The sequence below is a fragment of the Terrapene carolina genome, unplaced genomic scaffold, assembly GCF_002925995.2.
Source record: "Terrapene carolina triunguis isolate 2854851 unplaced genomic scaffold, T_m_triunguis-2.0 Scaffold130, whole genome shotgun sequence".
Classification (NCBI taxonomy): domain Eukaryota; kingdom Metazoa; phylum Chordata; order Testudines; family Emydidae; genus Terrapene; species Terrapene triunguis.
In genome coordinates, this window is record NW_020664481.1 from 35566603 (window position 1) to 35578319 (window position 11717).

Below are 11717 nucleotides of genomic sequence, written 5' to 3' on the forward strand. Positions count from 1 at the left end.
TTCATAAGCAGAAGTTAGTTACTATGAGTTTCCAGGTGTATGTTAAATTTATTTTTATTTTATTTATTTCTAATCTACTCAAAGTATATTTTACTGAATAAATGGTTAAAAAGGTTGGGACACAAACATATGAAAACTGTGCTCAAGAAATTTTCCAAAGTGTCAGTGTTTGATAACTAAAATCTGAAATATAATAGTTACATTGGCAGTGCTTTATGGCCACATGAACATGGGCTTTTAACATTTGGGTAACTCTGCTGTTTGTAGACATAAAAATAAATGGCCCTAAAATTAGTTTAGGGTTGTAGGTTTAGTATAGAGAACTAGTTACAGCTACAAAAATAAATCAGGGGAAAAATATTTCTGGCATCACATCTGCCAGATACATCAAGGAACAGATATTTTACATGCCTGTTCAGTGTGATTCAGGAAACATGCACTCGCCTATGCTAGCCTGGTCAGGTGGGCTCACAAAATTTATGACCTTGGCTCTTCATTTTCTCACGTCTTACTTTATGGCCTACAGCCATACCATTTTGGGCTGAGATATTATCAGATGTTGGAAACTAAACTGTGTCCAGGATGGTCAGTACTTAAACCCTTCAAGTGAAAGTGCAGGAAGCATTATTGGTGAATTGGTATCACTCCTCTTTCTGAGTCAGTAATGAACAAATGCTCTGTCCTGGTATTTTCAGCCATTGCTTTGTTGTAGGTGCTGTCTTTCAGGAATATATCAAATTGGAGTCTTGACCATTTAAAGATTTCATGGCACTTTTTGATTGGGGAGAGATTTTATTCTGAGCATTTTAACTACAGCCCAATTTGGGTAATTATGTTGTGCCAACCTAAAATTTCCCCAACAATTTCAACTGCATATGGTATTCTTCTTCACTTCCTATCCCAAACACTGCCTATGGGGTGGAGTTCCTTGGGTCTACCCCCAGATCCTTCTACCATGATGGGTTGAAGAGATTTCTGGCCATAGGGTTATCAGGGTAGTCAAATTCATTCTGTGGAGAGTACCAAATTGCAATTATAATTATGGTCCATTGTCCAACTGAGGACTAGGTACTACCCTCAATCCATAGCAGTTCTCCCACTGATGTTAATCAGAAGTCTGTAGAAAGATGAAGGCTAGAAGCACGTGGCCTTTATGCAGTAAATAAATTTTTAGTTATTAGCATATTTATTTTTAATTACCTGATTGTTACTTTTGCTATCACTCAGCGGGAAAAGGTACTTAACTTTAAGACCATCACTGTTTCTTCCCTTTGCTTTTCTTCCTTCTCCATCCTTTCTCTGTTTCCCTGCACTTTCTTTGCCTTCGCGTTTCTTCCTTCTGTGGTTCCCTCCCAACAGCAGCTCCCAATATTCCCCTTCTGTGGGCTTCACCCCTTTCTCATCTGCTAAAATGTTTAGAAATTAAAAAGTTAACACACTGACATGCAAAGCTTAATAATTGACACCCAATGAGATGCATAGTGGTGGTGAAAAGGGAGATGGTAAGGGAATTCAAACTACTCAGTTGTTGTTTCAGGCTATCTGTTTTTGCAGACTCAGGAAGATAAAACTCTACCCGTTTACACTGAGCACACATTTAGAAGATTATTTTCTCAGCCATATAGGTTAGAAGTTTAACTTTGTAAAATGAAACCTTAGATTCTGTGGAATCTGGGTATGGACTACATTAATCTATCCTGTGGGCTTGATCTAGACTGCAGGCCTCATGATTGACACTGCTGATGTATTCAGTCCATAAGGTATTTAAAATGTTTGTGAATCCTTCAGGATTAAATGATCCATGGAAATTTAAGATAACATTTTAGGAGCATAGGAGTTGCCATAATGGAAAAGACAATTGGTCCATCAAGGCTGGTATATCATTTTATTAGTGACTGGTATCTCATTCTTCAGTGTGTAAAATGCCCTTATAATGTACCGAGCTAAATTTACGATGGTATACATGGGAGGGGGAGCATAACCAATGCGTGTGACAACACACACAGTGATGTGTGAGATGAGCTCACTTGCTCATGGCCTTTAGTGCATATTGAGCTTGCTGGAATGATTCAAGTCCATTTTCCTCAGAGCAGCCCACAAGTTCAGTGTCTATCATTTTACAAGGGAAATTTTAGATTATTGTCGCCAGAGCATTACTATAAACTTATCCAAGCTGAATTTCACTTGCCATTAGCTATCATGCTGCCCTGTCGTCATGCCTTTATACCAGCTGTAGTTTATTACAATCCTCCATAGTTTTTACAGTCCAAAATAATGTTGTAACCAGCAAATTTCATCAGCTTGCTCTCCATTTCTCTTGCAAGGGGGAAATTCAGCCCTGCAAAGAGGGTCAGCATGAGGCCCACATGCCACTTAAGCCCTAGATAAATTGTAAGGGGCAACTTCAGAAGTTTCACTAAAAACAATATTTGCATTTCCACAGTGCTTCTTCTGAAGACTTAAATGGGCCTTGTGCATGTCATGGTGAATGTTACACTAAGGGCAGGTCTACACTAAAAACTTAAGTATTTACTGCGGTGGTTCATGTCCACACTACCCTTCTTCGATTGGTGATGCGTTTCCTCCCCAGGAGCACTTCCACCGACCTAAGAGGGGCAGTGTGGGGAGCTGAGACTCCAGGCGCTCAGCTCCACTTGCAGCTCCCCGCTGGGAGCCCAGCTGCTTCACGGGCTCCTGGCTCCCCACTCCCTGGGAAGCAGCCCAGCTGGGAACCAGGAGCAAGGAGGGGCAGCCTGGCTGGGAGCAGGGAGCCTGGGCAGTGGGCAGCAGCCTGCCTGGGAGCCTGGAGGACTTTCTTGTCAATTTGGAGCCATTAAATTGACACACACACAAAAAAACAGCACACAGCCAATGTAAGTAAGCAGTCGTCCTAACTACACTGCATAAGCCCTACGTCTCTTGTGGAGGTGGAAAGTAGAGCACTTACATCAGCAGGAGCAAGTGTGTACACCAGGGGTCGGCAACCTCTGGCACGCAGCTTGCCAGGGTAAGCACCCTAGCGGGCCGGGACAGTTTGTTTACCTGCCGCGTCGGCAGGTTCAGCCGATTGCGGCTCCCACTGGCCGCGGTTCGCCGTCCCAGGCCAATGGGGGCGGCGGGAAGCCACGGCCAGCACATCCCTTGCCCGCGCCGCTTCCTGCAGCCCCCATTGGTCTGGGACGGTGAACCACGGCCAGTGGGAGCTGTGATTGGCCGAACCTGCTGACTCGGCAGGTAAACAAACTGTCCCGGCCCGCTAGGGTGCTTACCCTGGCGAGCCGTGTGCCAGAGGTTGCCGACCCCTGGTGTACACTGACAGAGTTGGGTTGACATAATCTGCCTTACTTCGACCTAACTGTGTAATGTAGACCAGGGCTAAGTAATTGGTAAATACCATAGGGTCAATCCTGGGGCCAGAGCTGTACATGCAGGCCCTTAGACTCATGTGGAACTCCAATGACATCAGTGGAACTCCACAAAGGAATAAGGATAGAGATCTGTGCAGATCTGTTTGCGGGATGGGGCCCATATGTCATCAAATTTAAGTTCTGTGAATGTATGGATGGCCTGCCATAAACTCTTCCTAAACTATTAGAAGTTGAAATTTGTGCCATATGTACTGAGAGAGATGATTTCCTCCAGATTTGCAGGAATGTCTGAGATTTTACCTTTAACTTCAAGGTTGTAAAATATCAATGGTCTCTGTACAGATGGTCTACTAGGACTGTTAAACATTTTTGTTGACTTGATAGAACTGTTTAATTTACAAGGACAAACGATGAATTTTTAAAATAATAACTGTATTTACTCTGACTCTATCTGGTAACTCCACAAGTGTTAAAATAATGTGCATGTGCCAATCAGGATTTCAAACAGTATTTGAATTTTTCAAGTTTTCCAGTGGCTGCCAAATTGTTGGATAATTTAAACACTTCCCTCCATTCTCTCCCCCCACATCCTCAGCCCCCTACACGCACACACACTATAATATGAATGCTCATATTTTTCTTTTTAAATACATAAGCCAAATCTTGCTTATGTTGAATTCTGAGGAACTACTAGAATGAGTAAAGTGAGCCAATTCACAGTATAGTAGGAATTTAATATATGTAAGGTATACTGAATTTTTAATCAGCCATATATTTGTTACAGAGAAGTGTAACAAATTACAGTACCAGTAGCACACAAAAGCTTATGGCATTCCATTATTCTTAATTAATAAGTAAGCGTAAGGCTTTTTTAAATTTATACGGGGGAATATCTTGTTATTAATTTGGTTGCAAATGTGTAAAATATATGAAAGACACAACTAGAACTAGCAAAGTGAACAGACACATTTTAATAGTAAAGGCACTCTTTCGTTCACTTTAGTTTTCTGATGTAACCTCTTGGTTTGCCTTGTATTGTTACTGTAATAGGCTTAGATCTGTTTGAAAGATGTGTAACCTTTAATATGGAATGTACATTTTTTGTAGAAAAGTTAATAAAAAACATCTTGACTGGAAAAAAAAAGTACTGATCGTGATAAAGAGGTAATGCGTTATGTACCTACACGTTCTCGGGATCTCTTTATCTAGAATCCGATTCACGAAACTATTGCAAGAAAGATCAATCTGATTATTGCAAGAAGATGAGAGTAAGTGGAGACTAAATTTATTCAGATATTGCTAATGCTAGCATTTTTTCTCTCCCCTAACCACATAGGAAAACTACCACCAAAGCATCTTTCCTCAACAGGATTTAATGCCACTCATAGGCCCCAAAGATAGCAAACTGAGTCTTGATTTCAAGAAGGTAACACCAACATCAGCAAGTAATTTTTTTTTCTATTCACAAAGCATAATAATGTAGGTTTCAGAGTGAGAGTGGTAGCCGTGTTAGTCTGTATCAGCAAAAAGAACAGGAGTCCTTGTGGCACCTTAGAGACTAACAAATTTATTTGAGCATAATAATGTAGTAATTGTACCTTTCATTTCAATAGAGCTTCCTGAGGATCTCTAAGCTCCCGAAAAAAAAATTAAGCCAGGATTCAGAAACAGGGCCCAAAATTTAAGCTCCTGAGCCTTGATTTAGTCTCCTAAATAAATAGTCTGGTTGTCAAAGTGTGCTACACGCAACCGCTCCCTGTAGTAATTGCGGGGGAGGTGTGGTGAACACTCCACACTTGGAACATTAGCCTGCTTGTTTAGGATCTAACTATGCACTTAGACACCACACTGTAGGCTGCTGTTTCATTTTTTTTAAAACTTGACCTTTATGAATTAAGTATCACAACTCCTGTCAGGTCATAAAGTTAGGGAAACTGAGGCCCAGAAATCTGGGGTCTGGATTTCAGAGGGGATATGTAGACACAACTGCCGTTGATTTCACATGGGAGATTTTGTGCTGAACAGCTCTTCATAGGAGACCTTAGTGTATCTTGTGCCTGTCACAGGAATCCTGTGGCAAAATTAGGAATTCTAATCTCATTTACAGTCTTGTGTTTTAACCACAGTATGGTATCCCATAGAATCATAGAAAAATAATGCTGGAAGGGACCTCAAGATGTCATCTAGTCCAGTCCTGCACTCAGGCAGGACCATGTGTACGAAGACCATCCCTGACAGGTGTTTCGCTCACCTGTTCTTAAAAACCTCCAGTGATGGGAATTCCACATCCAATGCAGGGGCAGGTGACAAAATCTCACAGATAGGAATACAAAAACGGAGGGCTAGATGTTGGGGAGGGGGGTGGAGAATGGAAAATTACAGTAAGGTCATAGCTGCAACAAGAGGAGAAACAGTGGGGGAATCTATTCACCATCTTAAAGTGCGTAAGCTAAATTATGACTTTATTGGCATCACTGAGTCTTGGAGGGATATATTTAAACTAGATTCTGTCTAACGGAGGAACTAGTTTTGAATCTGAAGGCTGAAGGCAATTTGGGTGAAAATGATCATGACACGATACATTTCATGATTCGAAGGAAAGGACAGAGTGAGAGCCGCAGAATAAGGAGAATGGACTTTAAAAAAGCAGACGTTAACAAACTCAGAGAACTAGTGAATAAGGTCCCATGGGAAGAAAATCTAAGAGAAAAAGGAGATCAGGAGAACTGGCCGTTTCTCAAAGAGATAGTATTAAAGGTGCAACAGCAAACTATCCCAATGCAAGGAAAAGATGGAAAGAATAGTAAGAGGCCAATATGATTCCAGCACAAACTCTTTGATGACTTGAAAATCAAAAAGGAATCATACAAAAAATGGAAATATGGACAAATTACAAAGGATAAATACAAAATAGTAGCACAAGACTGTAGGGGCAAAATCAGAATGACTAAAGCACAATATGAGTTAGCAAGGGACATAACAAGCAATAAGAAGAGGTTCTTTAAATACAAGAGAAACAAGAGAAAGATGAAGGAAAGCATAGGTCCTCTACTATGCAGAGAAGGAGAGCTAATAACAGATGACATCAAGAAGGCTGAAATGTTTCATGCCTATTTTGCTTCAGTCTTCACTATAAAGGTAAATTGTGACCAGATACTTAACACAATTAATACTAACAACAAGGGGAAAGGAACACAAAACAGGGAAAGAACAGGTTAAAGAATATTTAGATCAATTACATGTATTCAAGTCATCAGGGCCTGATGAAATTCATCCGAGGGTACTTTAAGAACTAGCTGAAGCAATATTGGAACCAATAGTGATTATCTTTGAGAACTCATGAAGGACAGAAGAGGTCCTAGAGGACTAGAGAATGGCAAACATAGGTACTATCTGTAAAAAGGGCAACAAAGAGGACTGAGGGATTATAGACCGGTTAGGCTAACTTCAATACCCGAAAAGATACTCGAATAAATGATTAAGCAATCAATTTGTAGGCACCTAGAGCAGGGGTTCTCAAACTTCATTGCACCTTGACCCCCTTCTGACAACAAAAATTACTACGCAACCCCAGGACAGGAGTCCGAAGCCCAAACCCCACTCCCCCAGGTAGGGGGACCAAAGCTGCCCCAGGGCTTTTGCCTTGGGCAGGGGGCATGTAACCTTATCCCCCCTGCCCAGGGCTGAAGCCCTCGTGCTTTCGCTTCAGCCTTGGGTGGTGGGGCTCGGGCTTTGGTTTCAGCCTGGGGCCCCGGCAAGTCTAACACCAATCTTGGCGACCCCATTAAAATGGGGTTGTGACCCACTTTGGGGTCCAGACCCATAGTTTGAGAACACCTGACCTACAGGATTAGAGTGTTGTAATAGCCATCATAGGTTTGTAAAGAACAAATCCTGCCAAACCAATCTAATGTCCTTCTTTTGACAGGATTACTAGCCTAGTGGATTGGGGGAAGTTGTAGATGTGATGTATCTTGATTTTTAGTAAAGTTTTTGACAAAGTCCCACATGACATTCTCATACACAAACTAGGGAAATGTGATCTACATGAAATTACTATAATGTGGGTACACAGCTGGTTGAAAGACCATACTCAGAGAGTATTTATCAATAGCTTGCTGTGAAAATGGGGAGACATATTTAGTGGGGTGCTGCAAGGGTCTGTCTGGGCTCCAGTTCTATTCAATGTTTTGATTAATGATTTGGATAATGGAGGGGAGTGTATGTGTATAAAATCTGCAGATGACACGAAGCTGGGAGGGGTTGCAAGCACTTTGGATGACAGGAGTTGAATTCAACTTTACCTTGTCAAATTGGGGAATTGATCTGAAATCAACAAGATAAATTCAGTAAAGACAAATACAACGCATTGCACTTAGGAATTAAAAATCAAATGCACAACTACAAAATGGGATTATAACTGGTTAGGCGGTAGACTCTGGAGGTTATAGTGAATCACAAATAGAATATGAGTCAACAATATGATGCAGTTGCAAAAAAAGCTAACATTCTGGGATGTATTAAGAGGCGTGTCGTATGTAAGACACGAGAGGTAATTGTCCCATTCTACTGCGTACTTGTGAGGACTCAGCTGGAGTACTGTGTCCAGTTCTGGATGCCACAAAGATGTGGATAAATTGGAGAGTCCCCAGAGGATAGCAACAAAAATTATAAAAGGTTTAGAAAACCTGACCTATGAGGAAAGGTTTAAAACACTGGGCATGTTTGAAAAAAGAAGAGTGAGGCCCTGATAACAGTCTTCAAATATACTAAGGGTTGTTATAAAGAGGATGGTGATCAATTTTCTACATGTCCACAAAAGTAGGACAACAAGTATTGGGCTTAATCTGCAGCAAGGGAGATTTAGATTAGATATTAGGAAAAATTTTCTAACTATAAGGATAGTTAAGAACTGGCTTCCAGTGGAGGTTGTGGAATCCCCATCCTTGGAGGTTTTAAGAACAGTTTGGATAAACTCCTGTCAGGGATGGTCTAGGTTTACTTTCTTCCTGCCTCAGCTCTGGGGGCTGGACTAGATGACCTCTTGTGATCCTTTCCAGCTCTGCATTTCTATGATTCTATGATTCCAATGCACACAAATCAGATGCATAGATTCTGCTGCTGGAACTGTGGTGCCTTTGTGATAACACTGAAAGTTGGAGGGGATGGGGATGGATTGTTCTTGTGTAGGTATGTTCCTGGCTGCTGCTGTTGTACTGGCTTTTTGTATGTTTCTTCTGTGTGAAATATGTCATTCTCCCTGTTGGCATGGGTTTGAGCCTCAGAGTTCAGCTGGGGGTTACAGGATTTTATTTATCCTTTCTAAAGGCTTTTTAGTACTTTTTAGCTGGACCAAAAAGGCAGAAAACAATTCATGAAAAGATTGAATTTTTTTGTGAAAACTTTTTGTCATAATCTAAAAGTTTTGAAAAATTTCAGCCTCTCTTTAAGTTGCCCTCTAACCTGCATAAAAGGAACATTTTTGTGGGAAATTTTTACTGAAACTTTGGGGAAAAAATTCACCAGTTCTAATTCTCAGTAAGCATAGTGGATGAGTGTCTCAAACCCATTACTGAATTCACCTCTGTGAGGTAGGGAAATGTCTTTATCCTTGTTTTACAGAGGCACAGAGAGGAAGTAATTTTTCCAAGGTTACACAAGAAGAATGTGGCAGAGCCAGGAAATTAATCATATTTTCTTGATCCCAGTCAAGTGCCTTAGCCACAAGCCCAACTTTTCTCACTCTGTTCTCAATTCTCCATTATTGCGTTTGAAGCAGTTAGACAACTGGAGACCTACCCCTGAACAAATTACAACAGGGTCAGTTCAAAAAGCTTCATCAGTAGCATTTTTTTCAGCTTTCCAAAGCCTACTATCTCTAAATTTGATTGATTAAATCAAAGATGGATCTGCTCTCATCAGACATGTTAGATCTGGAACAAAGACCCCTTAAACTGTTCAAAAAACAATTGAAAGGTCTAGGAGACAAGATTAATGAAGCACAGGTGCAAAACTTTCTAGTACTAAATCTGTAACAGGGTTTGACTAAAGGACACAGCTTTTGTACATGGCAGGATTAATATAATTGAAAACTTTATAAAAATCTCAAGCCCCTGCTGAAGTCAATGACAAAACACTCAGTGGGCCAGGATTTTACTCGAACTCTTTATCCAACATAAGGTATTCTGGGATCTTTTAAAAAAAGAGCTTTAGTGACGGGGACCTATTTATTTAATCCTTGCTGAATTTGATCCTCTTATTTTCCTCTCATTTTCTAAAGATATTCCATATACTTCTTAAATATCCCACATTAAATTATTGTCTCCCTCCTCTCTATTAATTTTGAAGGTAACAGTGACATTAGCATTGTTGTGAGGCCAGGAATGTCTCATCGCCATACACCAAATGTAATGGAAGACACCGTTTTTAATTTTATTTTGACATATATATATTTCCTGATGTAAGCAAAACTAAAAAATATGGGCACTGCACCCAGAATTCTTGTCATGGGGTTTCCAAGCTTCTCTGGGTTTTTTGTTTTTGTTTTGGTTTGGTTTTTTGAAGAAAGTGACGCTTATTAAAGACATTAATAATAATAAGGACCACACCCTTTCAAATTTGTGACGTCATATTCTAACACAGGACTATATGGCATCAATGAAGATTTCTACTTAAAACCGGATGGCACAATCTGACCCAGAGTTAGGCCAAAAGGCATCTCATTTAAATGACGTTAGTGCTGAGTCCTGATGAGGATGTTTTAAACAATTATCTGCTACCAGACTATGAATCATCCTGTTTCCATCCTCTCTCTCTTTCTTGATGTGCTTGGCAGTAAATTAACTGTGTGCTCATCATTGTATATGTTGAAATGGAAGGTTTTTCTGATATTTGATCTGAATTGCTAAGGTTTTTCTATTGTTTCTAATTGTTCCTATGGTGTTTTAGTCCTGGATACTAAAACAATGTTGTTTCCTCTGCTGTTTTTGTTGTTGTTGTTGTTGTTTTTCTGGTGCCTCCTTGTGACTGCAATGCAGGAATAAGTGCTCTGTAGAAATATGGAGTAAGTATTCTGCAGTCATGGAGTCACTTCATAGTACTTCATTTTGTATCCAGCTGGCTATCTCTAGGGATTCCCCTGATTTCAGTTCTAATATAACTATGTTCTAGTATTTTTAGCTGTTACAGTGTTATTGTTATTGTTTATGTTTTACAGTAATGACAGTATAACATTCCTCCAATGTAAAGTTAGCTTTGTGGTACAGTCCCACAAAGAAACAAAGAGAAATTGGCACTTTAGGATTTCAAACAAGAATTTACATAATTTTTAAATGTGTGTGTCTGAGTTAGGCAACTGAACCATTTAAGAACCTAAAATGAATGTCTTTGTTTTCAGAAGTTGGCTGCAATAGGAATTATGGGTGCTCAGAATTTCTGAACAGCAGGCAAATTTCACACAGGAGCCTAAATATGGATTTAGGGGCCTAACTTTGGTCACCCAAACGTGAAAATGTAGGCTTGAATGTGTCCTTCCCAATGGGAAGTAATTGGTTAATATATTGACTGTGACTTGCATCTAGTTACTATTATGCTGACATTGTAAACCCCTGAAATGTGAAGTTATTAGTGTAAATATGTATGCATTTCAGCTCTGCATGATGCTACCATTAACCATGCACACTGTATTTTGTAGAGTCCACTTGAAATTGTACCTTTTCCTTCTAATTGTTCTGTAAAATTGATGTAAGCCTATGGCACTCTGAAGCTCTAGGGAAGGAGATTTCTGCTAATGGTGAACTGGAGGAAGAGATAGAATGAGTGTGGCCTTATTTGCATATTTGCTACCCATCATCCCAGTGTGAATATTTTGGGCATTTTGGTTAAGACTAATTTAAATTTTGGATGTAGGGAGTAATGAAATATTTTAATCCTTACTGTGTGACAAAAGGGCAACAAACTATGCTTAGTATGCCCTAAGTGCGGAGTTGTCATAACCCAAAACCTCACTTTTGCATGCTTGGGCAATGGGGCTGGATGCTTAGGAGGGAGGAGAGAAAGGTTTCTATCTTCTGTACCCAGAAAGATAATGGAGGAAATAATTAAGCAATCATTTTGCAAACATCTAGAACAGGGGTAGGCAACCTTTCAGAAGTGGTGTGCTGAGTCTTCATTTATTCACTTTAATTTAAGGTTTCGCGTGCCGGTAATACATGTTAACGTTTTTTTAGAAGGGGTCTCTCTCTAAGTGTATATTATATAACTAAACTATTGTTGTATGTAAAGTAAACAAGGTTTTCAAAATGTTTAAGAAGCTTCATTTAAAATTAAATTAAAATGCTGATCTTACGC